The 18,151-nt window shown below is 38.6% G+C and overlaps 2 non-coding genes across 2 annotated transcripts; both read left to right on the forward strand.

Moving 5' to 3' along the window:
- Positions 1–2,436: 2,436 nt before the first annotated feature.
- Positions 2,437–2,575, forward strand: LOC122795168. The gene has a single exon (XR_006363775.1). It is a non-coding gene; the product is annotated as a U4 spliceosomal RNA (small nuclear RNA).
- A 3,167-nt stretch (positions 2,576–5,742) lies between these two features.
- On the forward strand, positions 5,743–5,878 carry LOC122795156. Its single transcript, XR_006363764.1, has one exon. It is a non-coding gene; the product is annotated as a U4 spliceosomal RNA (small nuclear RNA).
- The last annotated feature ends 12,273 nt before the right edge of the window (positions 5,879–18,151 follow it).

Genomic DNA, 18,151 nt, shown 5'->3' on the forward strand with positions numbered 1-18,151 from the left:
CAGGCTTAACATTGTGTAAAAGTGTAGGCACCACAGCATGTGTTTGAAAATGTTACATTTTTAAATTTCTAGAGGGTTTGAAATACTTTTTTCAATGGATTCTTTCTAAGCAAAAAAAGCCTTCTTTGCACATTATGTAAATTTAAACATTACATTAGTTAATTAACTTAGAAAAGTAGTCTTCCTAGCTCCAATTGTGAAAGGCTTGTCTTTATGAAGCAATGGATGGAAGATGTTAATGAAATCACAGCAGAGAGTCAGATCCCATGAGATATCAGAAAGGTGGATAGAATAAAATATGCCGTGACTCGTGAATCTACACACTTTTAAGGAGTATGACATGATAGAATAGTGTAGTTGCACAAAAGGGAAATAGGCAGTAAAACTGTCTGCCTCAACTGCATTTGCAGATTTGCATTTTAGTGTTTCTTGCAAGTTGAAATGAATAACATATTTCTGATATCGCTCAAAATGACTGAGGAACACAATGTTATTTACTCAGTTGTTTCTGCATTGTTACATAAGTTTTCATTTTGACATTATATCTCTATGTGCACCTGAAATGAGATGTATAATGAGCTTACATCCGGCAAACCGCATTTTTGTAATGAACAGTACCATTGTGGCAAATATTTAAAACTTCCATCATTCTGAAAATTAAAGCTTAAAATTAAGTTTAAATTATTTCGGCAAATATTGCAAGAAACTGTGGAATGCTTTGTACAACATTTAAAATATGGTAAAAAAATAAAATTAAAGTTTCGTTACTGAAATTGAAAACCTTGAGAAAGGATTCTTTAGCAATATGAATGTGAACTGAGTAGAGTGAATAATTCGCCCTCACATTTGAAAATATTATGGTACATTGTTTTTGCTTTAAAAAAATATCCTGCATTTCACTTTGGTGGTGTAAGTTGTAATTACCCCTTTGCAAAAAGCAAAAGAAGGGATATCAAAAATTAGAGTTATTTCTCACTTTATTCTTTGTCAGCCTTTCCTAATTTTCAGGGAGAAAGACAATATTTCTGCATTTTTTAGTGTGTGATGAAAAAAGCTGCTTACAATGGATGCAGTTCTGAAAACTGCACCGAATGAAATCAGAATGATCTTTAAAACAGAATTTATCATTGTCTCCTATGCACTTTTTGTTGTACAATAATTTGCAGAACCCATGTTTCTGAGTAATCGTAGCTTTCTGGAAACTCATAGTCCCTGAAAAGATATATTGCTTGGAATTTGTCGGGTTGCTGTCTGTGGACTGAGGTAATATCCTGTTGGTGTTACAAATTAAATAGGTATTGAAAACCTATGAGAATTCACAAATGACATTACTGTGAGGTTTCTGCATTAGAGAGACGTGCAGAAGAAAGGAGGCATAGCAACATAGAATTGATATTTTGTAGCCCAAAGAAAAATATCAATTAAATTTCATTAGGTATACTGTAACTCACAAAAACATGATAGATATAGGTTTGCTGAGAGATGACTCATGGCCCTTAAACATGATTACTGATGGAGTACAAATGGTATGGATCAGTTTTAGGAGTAATTAAGCAGGTACTGTCCAAGTTTACTGATCAAGATATTTTTAATTCAAAAGTCGTCTAATTAATTTCCCTAAATGGTAAGTAGCTGAAAGCCCATTGTTGGCAAAGTTGAGACAAAGTTGAATCCTTGCTTCAGACTTTATGGAAAAAGGCAAAAAAACTTTTGCACTAGCTATAGTATAGATGTGCTCTTAGAATTATTCATAACATTCCATGATTTCTGAATATCTTATAACATAGATTCAGTCATTATAAGACTTCCAAGGATGGAAGCTATAATATATTTGTAGTAGTGCAAATTAGAAAGGGAAAAAAATCAACTTTCCACAGATCTGATGCAGACTTTTGAGTTAGATAGTAAAATAAGAGTTGACTATGAATAATCAGATAACTAAGACAGTAGAAGCATTGCATAATAGCAGTGATGATCTGCTTAATTAACATACAAAGTAAAAAAGATAGTATCAGAAGAGCATCTTCTAAAATTCTCTTCTTGTGCTTTAAAAAAAAATTATTTTAAAATTAATGTTAAGATATTGTGCAGTAGTTAAAGTTTTTAGTGAGAGTGTCTATGAATTCTCCTTAGCATTATGAATTAAAGATTTTCTGTACCTTTTCTGTGTTATGAGATATTTTGGAAACATGGGTAAAATGTAGAAATGCAGTGTTATGTAATGTGAAAAACCTATTGTGTCATTCTTATCTTTTAGAACGATATGCCAGTTTAGTAAAATGAGTGTTAAAATTTACAAAGGAAAAAGCATGGCAAACCCTGTTTAAAAGACTTGACATTATTTGCATATTCAATCCCAGAATGCATCAGGAAAGTATCCACAAGTTGTCAAAGTCTTTGCAATATAGGGAAGGATGAGCCCCAGTTAGCTTTTTTAGCTTTGCACAGTGGTAATATCATAGTCAATGAAGGTTTACTGAGGTGTGATTATTGCTATTTAAAAACTTTACCCAATACCCCATTAAGTCTGTTTTATGATGCACTTCTTGCCAATTTTTTACCGTGTATGAGGAGACTTTGTGTATTGTAAAAATTAGGCTTCGGAGACAAATTTGATATTTTTACATATTTTTTTATGACAGCGTTTTTTTAGAAGTTGATACTTCAATTTATGAGATCAGATGATTGAAGTACACTTATTTTTTATGACATATTGTTCATTTCTCATTTTGGTTTATGTAAATATTGCTGTAAAAAGTTGTTTTTTGTTATTTTATTTATGCGGTAATAAAGATATAACAGATAAATTTCCATGTTTTAATAATGTTGGCAAGGTGAAGTCATTAAAGTACTTCATGGAGATTTTCTTCTTCATTGCAATATAATTTTTTTAAAGTAGGGTAGGATTTTTCAAGAGACCCATTTCATTACATACCTTCTGAAAGTATATTTCAGTAAGCAGTAGAAATCACAGTCTTAATTTATCAAAATTCTTTGTAAATGAATGTAGACCTCTGGATCCATCAACATGTTGTTGTAGAATGATATCCACACTTTAATGATTGTCTATTTAAAATGTAGACTGTGGGGTATTGTTCAGCCAGAGTTTTGATGGAAAACAGGATGAAACAGAACCTATCAATTTATTCAGCAAACAGAGTTATATTTCTTTGCTTTGTCCAAGTTTGATTTAATTTAAAATAGTAGTATAAATCTTGGCCTCTGTGCTTCTGTGATTGAAGGGAAGTTTACTTACTTAAGTCACCTCAGGATGGTTGATTGATATTTGTGAAAAGGGATGGAGCAGGCTTAACATTGTGTAAAAGTGTAGGCACCACAGCATGTGTTTGAAAATGTTACATTTTTAAATTTCTAGAGGGTTTGAAATACTTTTTTCAATGGATTCTTTCTAAGCAAAAAAAGCCTGCTTTGCACATTATGTAAATTTAAACATTACATTAGTTAATTAACTTAGAAAAGTAGTCTTCCTAGCTCCAATTGTGAAAGGCTTGTCTTTATGAAGCAATGGATGGAAGATGTTAATGGAATCACAGCAGAGAGTCAGATCCCATGAGATATCAGAAAGGTGGATAGAATAAAATATGCCGTGACTCGTGAATCTACACACTTTTAAGGAGTATGACATGATAGAATAGTGTAGTTGCACAAAAGGGAAATAGGCAGTAAAACTGTCTGCCTCAACTGCATTTGCAGATTTGCATTTTAGTGTTTCTTGCAAGTTGAAATGAATAACATATTTCTGATATCGCTCAAAATGACTGAGGAACACAATGTTATTTACTCAGTTGTTTCTGCATTGTTACATAAGTTTTCATTTTGACATTATATCTCTATGTGCACCTGAAATGAGATGTATAATGAGCTTACATCCGGCAAACCGCATTTTTGTAATGAACAGTACCATTGTGGCAAATATTTAAAACTTCCATCATTCTGAAAATTAAAGCTTAAAATTAAGTTTAAATTATTTCGGCAAATATTGCAAGAAACTGTGGAATGCTTTGTACAACATTTAAAATATGGTAAAAAAATAAAATTAAAGTTTCGTTACTGAAATTGAAAACCTTGAGAAAGGATTCTTTAGCAATATGAATGTGAACTGAGTAGAGTGAATAATTCGCCCTCACATTTGAAAATATTACGGTACATTGTTTTTGCTTTAAAAAAATATCCTGCATTTCACTTTGGTGGTGTAAGCTGAAATTACCCCTTTGCAAAAAGCAAAAGAAGGGATGTCAAAATTTACAGTTATTTCTCACTTTATTCTTTGTCAGCCTTTCCTAATTTTCAGGGAGAAAGACAATATTTCTGCATTTTTTAGTGTGTGATGAAAAAAGCTGCTTACAATGGATGCAGTTCTGAAAACTGCACCGAATGAAATCAGAATGATCTTTAAAACAGAATTTATCATTGTCTCCTATGCACTTTTTGTTGTACAATAATTTGCAGAACCCATGTTTCTGAGTAACCGTAGCTTTCAGGAAACTCATAGTCCCTGAAAAGATATATTGCTTGGAATTTGTCGGGTTGCTATCTGTGGACTGAGGTAATATCCTGTTGGTGTTACAAATTAAATGGGTATTGAAAACCTATGAGAATTCACAAATGACATTACTGTGAGGTTTCTGCATTAGAGAGACGTGCAGAAGAAAGGAGGCATAGCAAAATAGAATTGATATTTTGTAGCCCAAAGAAAAATATCAATTAAATTTCATTAGGTATACTGTAACTCACAAAAACATGATAGATATAGGTTTGCTGAGAGATGACTCATGGCCGTTAAACATAATTACTGATGGAGTACAAATGGTATGGATCAGTTTTAGGAGTAATTAAGCAGGTACTGTCCAAGTTTACAGATCAAGATATTTTTAATTCAAAAGTCATCTAATTAATTTCCCTAAATGGTAAGTAGCTCAAAGCCCATTGTTGGCAAAGTTGAGACAAAGTTGAATCCTTGCTTCAGACCTAATGGAAAAAGGCAAAAAAGCTTTTGCCCTAGCTATAGTATAGATGTGCTCATAGAATAATTCATAACATTCCATGATTTCTGAATATCTTATAACATAGATTCAATCATTATAAGACTTCCAAGGATGGAAGCTATAATATATTTGTAGTAGTGCAAATTAGACAGGGAAAAAAAATCAACTTTCCACAGATCTGATGCAGACTTTTGACTTAGATAGTAAAATAAGAGTTGACTAAGAATAATCAGATAACTAAGACAGTAGAAGCATTGCATAATAGCAGTGATGATCTGCTTAATTAACATACAAAGTAAAAAAGATACTATCAGAAGAGCATCTTCTAAAATTCTCTTCTTGTGCTTTAAAAAAATCTTATTTGTAAAGTTAATGTTAAGCTATTGTGCAGTAGCTAAAGTTTTTTGTGAGAGTGTCTATGAATTCTCCTTAGCATTTTGAATTAAAGATTTTCTGTACCTTTTCTGTGTTATGAGATATTTTGGAAACATGAGTAAAATATAGAAATGCAGTGTTATGTAATGTGAAAAACCTATTGTGTCATTCTTATCTTTTAGAACGATATGCCAGTTTAGTAAAATGAATGTTAAAATTTACAAAGGAAAAAGCATGGCAAACCCTGTTGAAAAAACTTGACATTATTTGCATATTCGATTCCAGAATGCATCAGGAAAGTATCCACAAGCTGTCAAAGTCTTTGCAATATAGGGAAGGATGAACCCCAGTTAGCTTATTTAGCTTTGCACAGTGGTAATATCATAGTCAATGAAGGTTTACTGAGGTGTGATTATTGCTATTTGAAAACGTTACCCAATACCCCGTGAAGTCTGTTTTTTGATGGACTTGGCAATTTTTTACTGTTTCTGAGTAGACTTTGTGTATTGCAAAAATTAGACTTCGGAGACAAATTTGGTATTTTTATATATTTTTTATGAAAGCATGTTGTGTTTTTTAGAAGTTGATACTTCAATTTTTTGAGATCTGATGATTGAAGTGCACTTATTTTTTATGACATACTGTTCATTTCTCATTTTGGTTTATGTAAATATTGGTGTAAAGAGTTGTTTTTTGTTATTTTATTTATGCGGTAAAAAAGATATAACAGATAAATTTCCATGTTTTAATAATGTTGGCAAGGTGAAGTCATTAAAGTACTTCATGGAGATTTTCTTCTTCATTGCAAAATCATTTTTTTAAAGTAGGGTAGGATTTTTCAAGAGACCCATTTCATTACATACCTTCTGAAATTATATTTCAATAAGCTGTAGAAATGACAGTCTTAATTTATCAAAATACTTTGTAAATGAATGTAGACCTCTGGATCCATCAACATGTTGTTGTAGCACGATATCCATATTTTAATGATTGTCTTTTTAAAATGTAGACTGTGGGGTATTATTCAGCCAACATTTTGATAGAAAACAGGATGAAACAGAACCTATCAATTTATTCAGCAAGCAGAGTTCTATTTCTTTGCTTTGTCCAAGTTTGATTAAAATAGTAGTATAAATCTTGGCCTCTGTGATTGAAGGGAAGTTTACTTACTTAAGTCACCTCAGGGTGGTTGATTGATATTTGTGCGAAGTGATGGAGCAGGCTTAAACATTGTGTAAAAGTGTAGGCACCACAGCATATGTTTGAAAATGTTACATTTTTAAATTCCTAGAGGGTTTGAAATACTTTTTTCAATGGATTCTTTCTAAGCAAAATAAAACTGCTTTGCACATTATGTATATTTAAACATTACATTAGTTAATTAGCTTAGAAAAGTAGTCTTCGTAGCTCCAATTGTGACAGGCTTGTCTTTATGAAGCAATGGATGGAGGATGTTAATGGAATCACAGCAGAGAGTTAGATCCCATGAGATATCAGAAAGGTGGATAGAATAAAATATGCCGTGACTCATGAATCTACACACTTTTAAGGAGTATGACATGATATAATAATGTAGTTGCACAAAAGGGAAAGAGGCAGTAAAATTGTCTGCCACAACTGCATTTGCAGATTTGCATTTTAGTGTTTCTTGCAAGTTGAAATGAATAACATATTTCTGATATCGCTCAAAATGACTGAGGAACACAATGTTATTTACTCAGTTGTGTCTGCATTGTTACACAAGGTTTCATTTTGACATTATATCTCTATGTGCACCTGAAATGATATTTATAATGAGCTTACATCCAGAAAACCACATTTTTGAAATGAACAATACCATTGTGGCAAATATTTAAAATTTCCATCTTTCTGAAAATGAAAGCTTAAAATTAAGTTCAAATTATTTCTGCAAATAGTGCAAGAAACTGTGGAACGCTTTGTACAGCATTTAAAATATGGTAAAAAAATAAAATTAAAGTTTAGTTACTGAAATCGAAAACCTTGAGAAAAGATTCTTTAGCAATATGAATGTGAACTGAGTGGAGTGAAGAATTCAACCTCACATTTGAAAATATTACAGTACATTGTTTTTGTTTTAAAAAAATATCCTGCATTTCACTTTGGTGGTTTAAGCTGTAATTACCCCTTTGCAAAAAGCAAAAGAAGGAATATCAAAAATTAGAGTTATTTCTCACTTTATTCTTTGTCAGCCTTTCCTAATTTTCAGGGAGAAAGACAATATTTCTGCATTTTTTAGTGTGTGATGAAAAAAAGTTACCTACAATTGACGCAGTTCTGAAAACTGCACCAAATTAAATCAGAATGATCTTTAAAACGGACCCCGGGATTCATGAAGCTCGGCGCAAGGCTGGCGTAAGGCTTGCCCCGGCTGTGTTGCGTATATATGGAGTAGTCGCGCCCTATGCATATTAATGAAGGCGCGCTGCCGCCACAGCCACGTGCATAGGAAACGTGCGCGAGTGTATGGGGCATATCGAAGTTGCGCATCGAGGCATGTCAATGTTGGCTGTTGATGAGCAACCTAAACTGATGAATATTATATTCCGCCTGCAATAGTAATCGCACCTATCAGTGTCCGTGGATACTGAAATGTATGCAAAGCATGCAAGATAGTCCCTGCGAACAGAAAATGAAGAAGCAAACACAAATGCATGGTAGGGAATAACGGGTCCCTACCCTTGAACAAATGACATGAAAACAGTGTGCCCGTAGTCCAACCTAGTGTTGATAGCTATACCATGTGGAAGTGAAACGTATCATATGTTAGCGCGCAGCCAGTAGGTACGTCCAGCCCAATGGAGATGGTCACCAGCTGACCCATAATGTGAGGGAGGGTACATAGCTGTGCAGATGTGTCCATAACAAAATACATGAGGAGAAATGTAGATATATGTAGTGACCGTATGTCCGAATCATATCCCGCAATGCATGTAATAGTCACATACAAAAGGTATGTCCGTATTTCACATACCAAATGTGATAGGAAATAGAATACGCATGTAAACGAAACAGAAGGAGCATATAAACAGCTACAACAATAAGGACACATGTAGGCTGAAAGGAACAGTATGATCCGTACCATCGACTAAGATTACTACCTGTCCCACTTTGCGAGCGACAGTCCCTCTGTGGGCAAATGTGTCCTGACACAAACTTGTAAAAATGGCAAATGTCCAGAGATTATAGGACATAATTATTCCGTAGACGTCATGTAATAGTTGCATTAAACAGTTTTTCTCTGAACGTATATTACATAAATGTAATAAGAAACAGAATAAGACACCGAAATGCTACAAGAATACGCTTAGATATAAGCAGGAATTGTAAGTTCTATCTGCTGAACTGACTGTGGGTATGTGTCGGCCTGTAAAATGTGCTGTGCTCACCGCAAATGTCACACTGTGGCCAATTGAAAAGGTGGAAACACAACTGTCGACTGTGGGGAGGCATTGTCCACAACAGTTGGACATGTGTAAGGAATAGCTTGGACATAGGAAAAGGTGCCATCCTACCAATGAGTACAACAGGCTGGCAAAATCCGGAAGTCAGCAGTATAATCTGAACTTGTATGTGACACAGTCGAATGGGTAGTACCCGGGTATACCAACCAAGTAATGAAAGTGAAGTATGGGCATGTACCTATGTGCGTGAGGTATAGCATGTGGAAAGCAAACATGGCAGGGTAGTCCACACAACCATAAAGGTACCTGACACATGTAGGGTAGTCAATGTGTTACTCTGGCCGTGTCATGGGCCAACAACCAAAGTAGTGATCTATGGGGTGTGATGAATTTGCGTGTGAGGGGTGGGTGGGTAATGGTAAAATCCTCAAATGCGCTACTGTGTTGTATGCAGAAAAGGTGAACTGGAGGTGTACGAGGGGGCAGTGGGAGAAGTGGAAAGAAACACAAACACATGTAGAAACAGCTGCAAGACAAGCAGACAGGCCATAGTGTAGAACACAATCCCACAAACATATGAATATGGAAATGTGCGATACAAATGTATAGATATGTCACCGTCACATACCCACAGATGGGTCCTGATGGAACTGGCCATAACAAATGTAACACACCTGGATGCATAATGGCCTACCCAGCATACCCTCCACATCACACAACCCGCCTCCATACCAGAACGTCCACCAAATCTAGCCGTACTTGGCCTAATGGTTCGTTGCAGACACAGCTACACACAGTTACCCCTACACATATGTAGTAGGTATTGTCACCCTAGGCAGTGTCAGGATTGCAAACTATGCATATAAACCCCCCTGCACATTTTCATAAAGCCACAAAAATCTTCGGTATCTGACTTGTTTTTTGTCTTGTTCAATTGTTGGGATATCCCTCATGGGATAACCAACCTGTGTAAATAGTTGAATGGGTATGGCGACATGATGTCCAATCCTGTAGATATCTGGACACAAGTCAGAACGTGCAGTGGAGGTCCATGACACTGTCCAGCCCTAAGTGGGCATGCATAACCTACTACCCAGGATAAAACACCTTCCCATGACACACTTGTCCCGACACGAATAGGAGGGAGAATATAATGCACACATTTGCATAGTGGCAAACGGCATGAGGGTGAGGAAGACACTGACATAAACAGGTTAACCCTGATCAAGTGTGAGGGACACTGACTGTGTGCAGGCGTGACCGACCATACCTGTCAACCTGTGTGAGCAAGATATCTGGACAGAGTCATGAATACAAGTGAGACAAAGGTCCAAAAACAGGGACAATTTGTAAAGATAGCTCTTAGAAACAGAAATATGATAGAATAACAGTTTGCACATTGGCATTAATGTCTGGAGTATGAAGTCTGAAACCCAACTGTCTGTCAACATGTTCCAACTTCAGTCTTTAATGATGAGCTACTGCTGTGCCAGAACACAACAGCGTATTACAGAAGTCCGTACCATACCACTCAACTGTCCAGATATTCGCAGAATGACCAGAGTTTTGCCTTATATTGTTGTTGTGTGCCTCCGACAATCTGCACCAGTCTGGTAAATAGCTGAGGATTGACGTCACTAAATAATGAGAAATATTTTGAGTTTAAGACTCCACATCCTTCAGAAAAGTCATGTTAATGCAAAACCTAGTATTCTATCAACATTCTAAGCTTGTAAGAGCAATAGTTAAAATGTGTCCCTATTTGTCCCCCCCATCATGTAGGTTTTGTGCAGATTTGGTGCTCTAAGAGGTTGAAAGGTATGGTCCATACATATTTACAGTAACAACCCTTCACATTTGTGTAATGTACAACTGCACACCTGTAGTCACTTCATGTCCAAAATAATAATCCCCGTATGACTAAATACAGGTAATAGTCAAATGTGAATGGGAACACCCCTGACCGTGGAGTATGGACTGTAACAACCCCACCCATAATATGTATTGTCAACAGAATAAGCTGCTGACAGGTGCCCAAACACCTGTGTCCATAAACACAGGTAAAAATTCATAATAGGGAGAAACTCCCTGCCCATATGCTTCGTCTGACATTTGAACTCAGCCAGGGAAGTTCCGTTCACCAGGTGGACAAGCCTAAACCCAGATCACTACATGAACACCCTGACAATCAAAGACCTGTATGTGCCAGGACTATATGCCTTGGTGTTCTGCATATCCTTGGAGTGATTAACAATGCAGGTGGGGTCCACAGCAGTAGGCAATAGGGAATGTGTAATATGTAGTACCGCATTTTTCCCAGCAGGTGAATGGATGCCTGTGTTGTAAGTGAAGCGGTGAGGCGTATGTTGATGTAGCTAAGTACTATGGGTATGTATATCAATGAGGCAGAACACCAATAGAATAGTGGTTCCGGCATCCGGCCATCGTGAATGCAGTCCCGGTTGACCTACGACCACTGCACATATAACTTTAAAGTGTAATGAATGCGTTTGTGCTGTACACACATTTAAATATGTAAAGGTGAACGTGTGTTTCGCATCAGTCCATAAACCGGAATACAGATATGTAACTGTTACGGTCAGAATTATGAAAGGCCACGGAAGCACAAATATCTATTAAACATATGTAACTCACAATACGGATATGCAAGTGCACCTGCGCGTGTGTAATCCGCTCACAGCATAGAAAATGAATGCTGTTTTCTCCATGTTATATATACATGGCTCATACCTGTTAACCCCGTAAAATACGAAACCGGACAAAGCCATGAAAACAACTGGTACAAATAGGGACAATCCCCAGATATTACCCTAACAAACATAGAAAATGGATAGAATAACAGGTGTGTCACTAGCATGGATTCTCTGAAGGATATGAAGTCATAACCTGAAATGCTTGCCATTATTTACCAATGTCAGTCTTTAATGATATGCCACTAAATTGCCAGATAGACACAAGGTTATGAAAAACGGACCAAAGATAAGAGGCAAACAGCTGTACATTCAGCAAAAATCTGTACAGTCGAAAGGTATGATATGGATATATATATATATATATATATATATATATATATATATATATATATATACACATATATCCACAGACTTAAACCAAAGTAAATTATGAAATGAGGAATGTACAGACATATGTATATATGTACATATATATATATATATCTATACACACACAATACATGAATAGATATATACACAACAAACATATGTCCCTGTAGATATAACACATGTACATAAATAGATCATGGTATAGCTATTATGGATAGACCGACAGACATGCATGAAAGGTGAATACACTGCTGCTTTCCAAACCATTGCCCGGAAAGTACCAGTGTGACAGGGCCTGCAAGTTCTACATGTTAAACATGAATATAGGTGTCCCTTGCAGGACCTCAAAAATTGATCCTGTATGAAGTGCGAGCCATCATCGATGCAAAAGAAGTCACAGCTGCAACTACAATATAGCTGTACATGCAACAGTAGCAGGTGCAAGGGTAATAACACATGGGTCGATAGAATGTATGACGTACGACCTGATATCCGGAGAGTGGGGAGTGCTTAGAAGTGTCTTCACACTTTATTATCACTCACATTAAACATGTCTAATGGGTACTGTAAAGGGGTGTCAGGTATGGGAATCATGGGTATGCAGAAATGGGCCTAGGTGTTGGTTGGCACAGATCTATTAGGTACACCCCATGGGAGTGATCAATATACCTATGTGGGTATAGCACACGCCTATATTCTCCAAAAAGGTTCAGCCCATCTACTGGATATTGTGTAAACCATTGGGGGAAGACGTAGGGACCTATATCAGTGTCATGTAGGCGATTATCATGGATGGACATGCGTACGACCAAGATGGTAACCATACCTGCCAAACTTTCAGAATAAGACAGCTGGACTAAGGCATAGTACATGAAATACAAATAGGGACTATATTAAATATACCCCAGACAAAGTCAGAACATTGATAGAATAATGGCATAGTCAGGAATATGAATGTTATGAGGGTTAGTAATCATGAAATAGAAATGTCAGTCTTTATTACCTAACCTCACAGTCCGTCATGCCTTGTCAGTAATTTACCAGAAAGGCACATTATTATGACAAATGTAACAAAATCACAGGTCAAACCTTGGAGCGTTTACCCATAATGTGTACAGGTGAGAGGTATGAAGGTAACCCGTCCTAAATAAATGTACATAACTAGTGATACTAGGTGGACAGGTGAGAAGAAAGACGTCAGGGCAAATGACAAAACATGTACAAGTCAAAAGCATGTACTTCGACAAATGTGAATGACAACGTATGCCCTGTGAAAGTCAATGTGGAAGATTAATAGACTCAAAAGACATGTGTCCCTCAGGGTGTCATGCAGTGTCACCGATACAGTGTCCAGTCCCCCATACTCGTACGTGAGCTCTGCCACTGACGGAAAGCTCAAATACCGGCGTACACATAAGGTACATGCTAGAATAATTACTGTGGATAAGCACCTGTTGGCCTTTGTGAGGAATACAACCCTCTGGGTGGATGTGTCCTGCAATAGGAATGTAATGGCATCTAGCCTGTGATGACGCCATATATTGTGTGTATTGGTGTAAGAAAATTGATATCCTGTATCAGAAACATACCTCGCAACTGTACAGATTTTCACAGAATGTGCAGATGTTTGCCTCATAGGTTTGGTGTGTTCCTCTTACAATCTGTACCTTTCTGGCAAATATCTGAGAACTGAAGTCATTAAATAATGACAAACATTTGAGTTTAAGACCCCAAATCCTTCAGAAAAGTCATACTAATGCAAAACCTATTATTCTGTCAACTATCTACGTTTGTAAGAGCAATATTTAACATCTGCCCCTATTTGTCCCCCCATCATGTTAGGCTTTGTACAGATTTTTTGCTCTAGGAGGTTGAGAGGTATGATCAGAAACAGATACATGTCTGAAGAAACAGCATTATCAACTGCAAGATAACTCAGAAGGTATGAAAAGCGCTGCAGTAGGAAGTTCAGTATTGGCCGCAGGTATGTGCTGACATGTCAAACGACACAGCAGTCTACATGAAGTACCTATAGGGCTGTCACCTTTACCAATGATGACAGTGGGACATACCCACAGCCATGCATACACCAGAAATAGACATAGCACACAGCAAAGCCTAGGCCATGATACAGGAAGCCTCAGGCGTGTATGAGTAGAGTGAGAATACAGCAAGGAAAGATGACTGCCAAGCTATTCAGCAAACACCTGTAGGGGCATGCAAGACTGCCTGTAACACGAACATTGCATGGACAATGTTGGGATTTGCAACATACCCCATTTGTATGTGAAAGCTATGCAAATGATGTAAATATGCGATACATGAAACAGTAAGCTGTCTGTGCAAGAGCAGAGTTATGTGCAGAAATGTACCCGGATGTTAGGCGACTAACGTTCTGCACGTTGCTAAACGGAGCAATGACAGCTGCAAATATAGTATGAATACAGTCAAAGAAGCATGCCAATATCCAAATCTAAGGCCAGTGGCATTATTGTCCATTGGATATCAATAAAACAGTAGTTGTCCTCCCTGATCTCCAGTGTGGAAGCATAGCGCAGCGCCACAAGAATGCGCTGCGCTTCAAAACAAGTCAAATATGTATAATATACATACAAAATGTAGGTTTAGTTAGATGTTAGTACGCCATGCAGATAAATGGCAAGCTGGAGACAACATGGCGACTGCGTACTGGTTGTTATGTGTGGAAGTGCTCTGTCAGAGATGTAAAGAAGCATTTGTAGGCAATCTGATGCAAGTGAGGCTGAGGATAGTGAATCACAACATGTCATGCCATATGGGCCAAGCCTCTACAGTGTAGTGTAAGATAAGGGGACTATTAGAGTAGAAGATAGGTGACAACATGAGTGTGTATGTATAAAACCCTGTAATCTCACCGGAGCAGTGTCACATGTTTGCTGTCAGTACTCAGTGGAAGAGGCATGTTATGAGCTATCCTAGGGAAAGTTAGGAGACTGACGGTGTATGCCATGGATACCACCGATTTGACCTGCAAACCTGCCCACAGTGTGTCTGCACCCGTGCGTGCCAGTAAGCCCGAGTAAGCATGTGTGCACGCGTGTTAGCCCATGTGCGCGTGTGGAAGAATGAGTAAGCTAGTGTACGAATGGTGAAGCCCGTGTAGTGTCGTGTATGCCAGTGTAAGCATTTGTAAACATGTATACATGTGTACTACACACATCACACATGTACTGCACACTCAGACACACATGCTGCCAATACTACACACATCAGTGAAATGGCACATGGATGGAAAATACATCTTCAGAATTAACAGTGCTGTAAACTATGCTACATTGATGGTCATAGCTGCAATGCATCATGCCTGCTGATATACACCTGGAAGTAACACACTTTGTGCTAACAGCATTCTAACATCAATACAGTGGAATAAAGCCACCGTGTGTATCAGCACCAGGTTAGTCTGATCCTGCATCAATGTTACACATCACAGGTGGTGGCACAGGTGACATCATATGCACAGGGTGTGGTGTTACATTTCCAGAGCTGTCATTGAGCCATCCAATGTACACATAGGTGTGTGTGTGTGTGTGTGTGTGAGGGACAACGGTTATTGCATGGCCCAATGGTGATGCAATAGGTTTGTGTATGTGATAGCCCTAGCTGTTTGTGGTAAGTGTGTGTGTCTGCATATACACAGGTACAGCATGTGTCAGCCATATACAGGAGGTTGTGGGACAGTCACAGACCGTACCTGCCAGGCTGTAGAGATCGCCATTACTGGCCATGGACACCCCTCCATGCATCCAACACTTGCCCAGTCCTGCACCTGTCAATGTATACACATACAGTCCTGGGATCTGTACCATAACTTGTGGGTAAACGTGAGTCTGTAATGTTAACCTGAGTTGCATAGAATTGTCCGTTACTACATACAGATATGAGCCATACTCACCCTCCAATGTAATAACCACTGCTGACTGTTGCCGAGATGTGCATACGACCATTCAAAGGTGCTGTACTAACATTGTTTCCAATGCCCGTGTAATACCCAGCAACACAATAACCGGTTGCTACACAAGTATAACCCACGATCACTACAGCACACAGTATGTGCACTATCACAGAGCCATAGCAGATGTACATACATCCAAGGTGATCACGTACAGATAATGCAGCACATTCAAAAGTGATAATCCCAACATACATATCTATACACAATATATATATATATATATATATATATATATATATATATATATATATATATGTGTAGATAGATATATAAATACACACACACACACACACACACACACACACACACACACACACACACACACACAAACACAAAAAAAAACACACATGGCAGGGTTGGGAGCAGAATACAAATGTAACCACTATACCACACAACAGCATTACACAGTTACAGAACGCGCTACCATGATTAGTAGATCACAGCATTCACACAGGCATACGTCTAGCCTGCAGACAGCAGCATCAAATGCAAAGACGCCGCACGGATGTTATAGAGAGTAAATACTGTAAAAGCAATGTACTATTGTCATGCAGCTGGAAACACACACACACACTTGGCAGGGCTGGGAGTCGAACATACACCTAACTACCCCATCACACTACAGCATGACGCATTTACAGAACACGCTACCAAGATTACTAAACACAGCAGTCCTAGAGGCATACATCTAGGCACGTGTCATCATCCGCAAAGGCAAAGACGTCGGTAGGAAATATCTGTGGTGTGAGGCATCTAAAAGCATGACTGAGTCCCCAGGTGGACGGGAGCATGTGCATGCACACAAACACATACACACAGGCACACACACACACACACACACACACACACACACACACACACACACACACACACACTTGGCAGGGCTTGGAGTCGAACATACACCTAACTACCCTATCACACTACAGCATGACGCATTTACAGAACGCGCTACCGAGATTACTAAACACAGCAGTCCCAGAGGCATACACGCATGTCATCATCCACAAAGGCAAAGACGTTGGTAGGAAATATCTGTGGTGTGAGGCGTCTAAAAGCATTACTGAGTCTCCAGACGGATGGGAGCATGCGCGCGCACACACACACACACACACACACACACACACACACACACACACACACACACACACACACACACACACACACACACACACACACACACTTGGCAGGGCTGGGAGTCAAACATACACCTAACTACCCTATCACACTACAGCATGACGCATTTACAGAATGTGCTACCGAGATTACTAAACACAGCAGTCCCAGAGGCATACATCTAGGTGCATGTCATCATCCGCAAAGGCAAAGATGTCGGTAGGAAATATCTGTGGTGTGAGGCATCTAAAAGCATGACTGAGTCCCCAGGTGGACGGGAGCATGCACGCGCGCGCACACACACACACACACACACACACACACACACACACACACACACACACACACACACACACTTGGCAGGGCTGGGAGTCGAACATACACCTAACTACCCATACACACTACAGCATGACGCATTTACAGAACGTGCTACTGAGATTACTAAACACAGCAGTCCCAGAGGCATACATCTAGGTGCGTGTCATCATCCGCAGAGGCAAAGATGTCGCTAGGAAATATCTGTGGTGTGAGGCATCTAAAACCATGACTGAGTCCCCAGGCGGACGGGAGCATGCACGCACACACACACATACACACACACACACACACACACACACACACACACACACACACACACACACACACACACACACTTGGCAGGGCTGGGAGTTGAACATACACCTAACTACCCTATCACACTACAGCATGATGCATTTACAGAATGTGCTACCAAGATTACTAAACACAGCAGTCCCAGAGGCATATTTCTAGGCACGTGTCATCATCTGCAAAAACAGGAACGCCGACAGGGATTGTATAGAGAGTGATCAGTCTGAAAGCATACAGACATATTACTGTCCCACGGTAGATGTAGACAAACACACGGCAGTGGTGTGATTGGGGCAACGTAAAATTTATGGAGCACTACAACAACATGACATAGACACGGGACGCGCCACAGACAGTACACCCTTCAAGATAGTTGACCAGTGTCTACTTGGTAGGCATCCATCGTGAAGTTGAAAATGGACATCTGTTGCCTGGATGACCACCATGGCTATACAGGATGTCAACGGCCATGCCCATGCACAGAGGGACATCACCGAAACAAGGTGTCACTGGCCATGGCCACACGCTTAGTAATACACGTCCGTTCGG

Source organism: Protopterus annectens, chromosome 2.part1 (assembly GCF_019279795.1).
Source record: "Protopterus annectens isolate FY-2018-M chromosome 2.part1, PAN1.0, whole genome shotgun sequence".
NCBI lineage: Eukaryota > Metazoa > Chordata > Ceratodontiformes > Protopteridae > Protopterus > Protopterus annectens.